Genomic DNA, 7,701 nt, shown 5'->3' on the forward strand with positions numbered 1-7,701 from the left:
CCTATTAAGATCTGGGCACTGATGTGGAGTCCGGCTTCGTGGCTAAATGGTTAGCGTGCTGGCCTTTGGTCACAGGGGCCCCGGGTTCGATTCCCGGCAGGGTCGAGAATTTTAACCGTAATTGGTTAATTCTCTTGGCACGGGGACTGGGTGTATGTGTCGTCTTCATCATCATTTCATCCTCATGCGCAGGTCGCCTACGGGTGTCAAATCAAAAGACCTGCACCTGGCGAGCCGAACTTGTCCTCGGATACTCCCGGCAACTAAAAGCCATACGCCATTTCATTTTCACTGATGTGGAGTTTCAAGCACTTTTGGGTAGACGAACAGTTAGCAAATTCTGACATTCCAAACTCTATATTTGGAATCATTATTTTAGCAGAGTGATGTATGTTTCTAACCTGGAGCTTTGTCTCCCTCTTCTGTTATTATGTAGCATGATATAGTTTACAATACATATACTGTATTACATTCAACAGGCGACGTTTTGCCTGCCACTTTCGTGTTTTGTCATACCGTTGCTTGCAAGAGTTTGGAATCTAATCTTCCTTTGGCTTGTGCCAAACCATTCTCCTTCCCCCACACTCAAATGATATTTAAATTTCTTTCACTCAGAAGAGAAATGTTTCTCCTCCTTTCTCTGCCGTTTTTTAACACAGCCTATCAAAAATTAAACAAGTTTTTTCCTTATGTTCACGTCACTGATAAAGTATCTTAACCAGCTACACTCCAATTAAATCCATTCCTTATGGACTGAATCCTGTCCTATTCTGTAAGTGATTAAATCATATTTAAAAAGTCTGTAATTTTTTCTACAACTGTGTCCGTTTGCGTGGTGAATAATAACAAGTTGGTATAGTTCAAAAGTTGTGTGTTTGCCTTTACTCCTCATTTAACGTGTGTCGGCAGCCCTGAAGGTGGTTTTCCGTGGTTTCCCATTTTCACACCAGGCAAATGCTGGGGCTGTACCTTAATTAAGGCCACGGCCGCTTCCTTCCAACTCCTAGCTCTTCCCTGTCCCATCGTCGCCATAAGACCTATCCGTTCGGTGCGACGTAAAGCAACTACCATTTAAAGTGCCGGTAATTTTCTTCTGTATAAAATCACCTCAAATTTTAAAGATTTAAATCCTTCGTCATATGTAAAATAATACTTTCACATGTGATATAATTACTTATTTTCTTACCGATTCACAATTAAGGTGAACATGAAAAACATGTGCTGAACGGTTATTAATGTACCTACACTTATCCGTATTTTTATGATGAAGAGAACTGATTGACGCTTTTAAACTAGCCTCGAGTGAATAACAGCAGAATTAGAGGAAAATCCACTGAAAGATGGACGCTCAATTTTTGTCATTTGAAATTACAGAACTCGTGTAAAACAAATAGTTTGCCGATAAGACGAGAGTTCTCTCATTTGAGTTGTGACTCAAAACGTTTTACTTCGATATAATCTAGAGTTCATTAAGTCATTCTACGAACTATGAGTCCAGTCTGATACTACAGAACTGGCTTAATTACTGTCAGCAACACTGCCATTTAGATTTTCATACTGTGACCACAAATCAGTCCATTGCAGAATCTGAGGCTAGCAAGAAATCGAAATTATAGAGAGCGATCCTTCGGGATAACATATTCATACACTATGTCCTCACATTTTGTTCGTCTATGTCCCAGAAAATATCAACTAACAATATTTTTCAATTGACACTCTATACACTGTACTGTTCGAAGCTTTACTCTGATTTTGAGCAGGTGATTCAGTCTAATTGTAAAGCAAGAGAGGAAGAATTAGTGTTAGGTAGTTAAAAAGTGATTAATTTTTAAAATTCTACGTCTACTATGTAAGCTTCCTTGCATGCAATGACAAACGTTACACCTAAACTAAGGGCATTGACACACCGTCATGTAAATAAAAACATTTGAAGAATCATTTAGAGGTAAGTTTCATCTGTCCCTTGGTGTAATTTCTGTATTGGAAATGAGATGGTGGAATAGTAGTTATTCAGGAAAATATTTTTAGACAGCATATCAAAGTTTACAAGTAAGAACTATCCTTATCTATAAGGACATCGTTAATAAGATCGAGTCTGATTCAAAATTGACATAACAAAATAATATCAATGAGATAACAGAAAATTGCACGTAAAATAATGTGGAACACAACAAATATTGCAAGAAGAAAGATGAAATCTACCTTAACAGTCAGTTATTCAAGTTGTCGTAATGGTGATGAATGGCTGAAAAAGACTTGCATTTTCACAGGAATATTCCATTATTATGTTTACTTTCATGAACGTATTATTATCATCAGGGGCTATCTAACTGAGGTATTAAAGGCGTGCTCGGGTCAAAAAGAAGGACGTGTTCGACTTTCAGACAGGAAGTCGAAAAATTCTGATACGAGACTCCCACTCCAGGAGAAACGCATGACTTTGGGGTTCACTCATCCTACACCAGGAATGAATACCAGGTTAATTCCTGGGGGCAAAAACAGTCAGACATAAAACTAACAACTCTTTCACACTCAACGCACAGGTTATGAAACAGTAGAAACCTTCCACTGCCTCAGGAGCCTAAATGACCTGCACAGACATGACTTTATTATTAGTAGTAGTAGTTACATTACACTCTAGCCTGATTCAACCCTTGTACGGCAGACCCTCCGACGAAGGTGTGCACCATCCACCGTGTAGCCTACGGGAAACTGCCTGTTATTGTGGCAGAGGATAATGTTGAGTGTGGTAAGAGAGTTGCACGGGTGCTGGGGACAGCACGAATACCCAGGCCCCGAACCAGGGGAATTAACCATTTATGATTAAAATCTCCGACTCTGTCGGGAATCGAACCCGAGGCCCTCGGAACCGAAGAACACTACTTTCGTCGAAGGGTCTACCTTACAAGGGTTGCACTTTACGACTGATCTGTATTTAGGAATGTCAACCAAGTCGCAGACTCTCCATCAGTATTGTTTACCTAGTATTTTCTTAAATAATTTCAAAGAAATTGGAAAATCTATGGAACATCCTCGAAATTCTTCTTCCTATGAACGAATACTTGCCTCAGTTAGTCGTCTTGAATTCCAACTTTATCTTCCTACTTTTAGCCCGGAACACACCGCTTAAATCTCACAAATGCTTTTGGAGTATTTGTGAGAGTCGCCGCAACGTGAATGTGGCGAAGTGCAGACGTCCTCCCACCTGCTCCAATGTAGTCAGTTTCCTACATCATGTACTCTGGAAGATCTGATTTATGCTACACCAAATGCAATCGATGTTGCTAACTTCTGGGCGGCAAAAGTGTAAACGAACTGTCAATTCAATGTTATATTTTTCATGCATCATGTACATATTATGCATTATTAATATATTTACTTAAATCATTGTAAGTGCTTCTGACAAGAATAAATAAAACCGCTTAAATCGAACAGTTCGCCTCCTTACTCCCCTTCCCAGTTCAAGAATTGTAACATTTTCGTAACTACTCGTTTGACTGAAATCACCCAGAACTTATATTATTATAAATAACCTAAAAGATGACGTTTTTGACAGTTTTCGTTTGACTTGGGCTATTAATTTAGTTGTACCGGTAAGTAATTATTTTTGTTATTCCTTCAAATACCAAATATTTCGAACAATTTGTATTTTTTCAGAAATTCCTCAACATTCTGGAGGTAAACTTCCTCAACGTTCTGGAGGTAAACTGAAATTTTCGGGTTATTTCGCATAACTCACTTAAAATTAATAAGTACTGGAAGAGTATATTTCAACGGCAAAGGATCCACCACGCTGGGGACTGAAGACTTTACAATGGTAAGAGAAAACGAGAGCCCAGAACAAATGCTGGAATTCTGCAACGCTTAACTATATACAAGAACTGAAAGCTTTAGATCGGGTGACTGTTTATCTCAAATCAAGACACGGGACATTCAGGTTTACGTAGGCCTACATGGAATGTGAAACATACAGACGTGACGTATCATTCAAAAAATCCCACATGACAAAAAACAGGGTAATATTTCCTTACCAATTTTAGAAGTACAAAACTGCCCACTGCAACAGGTAGGAAACAGTATGTTTCAGATAACACGAAATAAATGCAACAGGTTGCCAGACAAGTACAACTCCGACCCCACTTCCCCACGGACCTCCCACTAATCCCAATCACAAAAGAGTGCGGCATTCATGATCATGTTTTCAAATGTCTCTGAACTGTAAACCCTAACAAGAATCCAAAACAAAAGAAACGTGTCCTTACAAAAATAACTCAAAACAATTACGAGCCATGAAAGCATCAATCTCAACTCAAAACTGTCCATCGGAAGTTTAAATATTAATGAGAATTCAGAACTAGTTCTGATGATTTCAGACTACTACTACTACTACTACTACTAAGCCGAGTAACCCTGACTTCCGGGCTAGGGGAGAATGGCCTACGAAAAGCACATTAACCCGGACGAGCAGTTCCACGCCCTCCCGCCGCAGAGACGCTGGAATGATACATGGTACAGCAGCCCTTAATACATAGGATACCGTACACTCCACATAGCGATATTGTTTACGCATAAAACCACGTCCTCTTCCAATATTAACGAAACTGCTGTAGTATTATACATTAAACTTTATATGAAATGAAGGAATTTTGAGGCATAAAAAGGTCACTTTGGTAAATAAAATTTCAAAAACAAATTATAATCTAAGTATTGCAAGACATTCCAGATATGCACAAAATTCAGTAAACACACGGTCTATTTTCGAGTCGCCAACGCTAAGAGAAGAAAATGTATGAATCAATGGGACATCAGCCTATTACTAACATAAATATGACATACTGATATTCAATTACAGGAGTCAAGACATAGAATTTTAAAAACTCAAATACTTCTGAAAACTGACTTGCTTTACTTCGGTGATAAATCCCACAACATTTCAAGACGAATTAGTTTTCCAATGACATGAAGGGAATACTGTTAAATAAAATGTGAGCAATCGAAGGGAGAGCTGACCAAATTGGCAACATCACCTACGACGATACTGGCAACATACGTTCAACAAACGCTCTGATTTGAAATGGCCCCGAAATGAAGTGGCGGCGTGGTAAGAATTGTTAAGACACGACCATATTAAAAGACTGAAGTTAAGAAAACTTATGGTCTTACCTTATCCCGTTGGTAGATTCATTAACTCCATTATTCGTACTTAGTAATCACTTGCACTTGATAAAAACAATTTTCACGCACACACAAAACACATCCAAAGTAACCTTAGCTTCACTGCCGTACACTGAACAACGCTACTGTGGTCTCAGACCAACCAGGCAGATTCCAAACAGTAGAGCAAGTTACACGAACACCAGCGCCATCTGGACACAGCCCTGCAAACAAACGAAGCACAATGATATAGCAGGGCAACCAACACGATGATAGCTAAAATAGCACCTCGACACTCGCTAGAATTATGACGTTTTATGCCCCTTCCTTGCCTGCTGCCATTTCCTGATGGATACAGTACTTTTGTATCCATCTCTTGGCACAGGCCAGAGTAAAGTGTAGCTTTCACCGAAGTCCCAGTCTCATCCATGGCTGTGACAATATGGAAGCTGCTGGGGTATGGGTGGTGCTGAGTAATGACATTCAGAGCACGACTAGTGCATCTGAGTGTTATGAAAGGTGTTGCTCATAGGGTCAGTCGTGCTGCAATAGCATTTTCTGACCCAGTGAGGAAAGCAATGGCAAACTACCTCACTCCTCGTCTTGCCTAGAACGCCTCATTTTGGTGCTGCCATTTGTTTTTGCGGTTTCCTTATAACCGCATAACTTTTGGTGGTGCTATTTGAGGATCCAACCAGCCTCTGGGCTGATGACCTAACAGACAGACAGATGCCCCTTCCAATAAAAAATATTCGCTATATGCACAATATCCCTTTTCTAATATTTTCAGGTACCGTAGTTTGTAGCACATATACTTATCCATATCAAATAGTTTTATTTCCTAGTTTTCAATAAAAGTTCGAGTCATAATATACCAGTTTGCGTTTGTTTTTAGTTTGATGCGTTGTAGGCCTATGTATATGAAGATGTGTGTAATGACGAACACAAATACCCAGTCCTCAAGTTAGAGAAATGACCAGACAAAGTTAAAATACCGACCCGCCCGGGAATCGAGCTGAAGTCTTCATTTTGGTAATTACGTTCATGATTATGGTATGTCTTCCAACTACGGGATCGCGTATGATGTATCGAGTGCAAGCCACACGGATGTTTAGTACGCAGGTAAAATTGTACGGCGCGACCTGGGTTCGAACTAAGGACCATCTGCTACTCAGTGAATTGCTCTAACACGGCATCCACGGCATAATAACTTAATGAACCTACCAAGGAGTTTGTGGGCTTGTGAAGATTCAGTATTCCATTAAAATTCAACTATTATAACATATTCTTATTTGCCCGCTATTTGGCCGAATCGACAATGTAGCGACCTATGGTTATAGGGCCTTAGATTCGATTCCTTGCCAGGACGAGGATTTCAACCACGTACGGTTAATCCCTCTTGTTCGAGAACTGGGTATTTGTCTTAAAATAGTGGGTGTTCGGCTAAATCCGAGGCGGTAAAGGAGTGCTCGGTTTACCCTGAAGGACGTGGGTTCAATTCCCCACCAAGAAGTCAAAAAATTTAAGAAACGATATATCAACTTCCGGAGGTGCATATGGCCCAGAGGTTCACCAAGCCTACCCCAAAAATGAGTACCAGGTTAATTCCTGGGAGCAAAGGCGGACGGGCGTAGAGAGCTAACCACTCTACCACACCAAGTGCCGAGGTTACGGATAGTGGAAGCCTTTATATTCCACCCCTCCCAGGACCTTCATGGCCTGTACGGAGATGGCACTGCTCTTTGCTTTGCTCGGCTAATTCTGCAATAACTGAATTACAAATTTGCTGCGGCTTTACCCAAGGTCTGCTCGGCTTATCACGTCCTCTAAACGTCTCGTACTCTGACGGTAAAGGCTGTAAATTGTACAGTGATTCCTTTGGTGGTAGCATGAAAAAGCTTCACTACATACCCTGTTTACTGTGTCTGGATAACAGGCTGCTTTAAGAAGAGTATTTCTACAATACTTAATACTACTTTCAAAAAGTCTTATTTACGATGAATTCAGGGGCTACTGCCCAATTAGACATACAATGCTGCGGAATTACCCGGACTGTTGCGAATTTAGCCGAAGAGTTACTTTTCATTGAATGCATTTATAAAGTAAATTGATTTTGTCACCGGGCGAGTTGGCCGTGCGGTTAGGGCCGCGCAGCTGTGAGCTTCCATCCGGGAGATAGTGGATTCGAACCCTACTCTACCGAGCTCGATAGCTACAGTCGCTTAAGTGCGGCCAGTATCCAGTAATCGGGAGATAGTGGGTTCGAGCCCCACTGTCGGCAGCCCTGAATATGGTTTTCCGTGGTTTCCCATTTTCACACCAGGCAAATGCCGGGGCTGTACTTTAATTAAGGCCACGGCCGCTTCCTTCCACTTTATAGGTCTTTCCTCTCCCATCGTCGCCAAAAGACATACCTGTGTCGGTGCGACGTAAAACAAAATAGGAAAAAAAAAAAATAGCGAACCCTACTGTCGGCAGCCCTGAAGATGGTTTCCCGTGGTTTCCCATTTTCACACCAGGCAAATGCTGGGGCTGTAAATTGAAAAT

The 7,701-nt window shown here is 40.8% G+C and overlaps 1 protein-coding gene across 1 annotated transcript in view; it reads right to left on the minus strand.

Annotated features, from left to right (window-relative positions):
- Nucleotides 1–5,283, minus strand: part of LOC136863948 (mitogen-activated protein kinase kinase kinase 1) — a 545,708-nt gene extending 540,425 nt beyond the window's left edge. Inside the window, exon 1 of the mRNA XM_067140398.2 lies at nt 5,164–5,283. The gene's annotated coding sequence lies outside the window, so the exon portion shown is untranslated. The remainder of the gene's footprint in view (nt 1–5,163) is intronic.
- Between the last annotated feature and the right edge of the window lie 2,418 nt (nt 5,284–7,701).

Source organism: Anabrus simplex, chromosome 2 (assembly GCF_040414725.1).
Source record: "Anabrus simplex isolate iqAnaSimp1 chromosome 2, ASM4041472v1, whole genome shotgun sequence".
Classification (NCBI taxonomy): domain Eukaryota; kingdom Metazoa; phylum Arthropoda; class Insecta; order Orthoptera; family Tettigoniidae; genus Anabrus; species Anabrus simplex.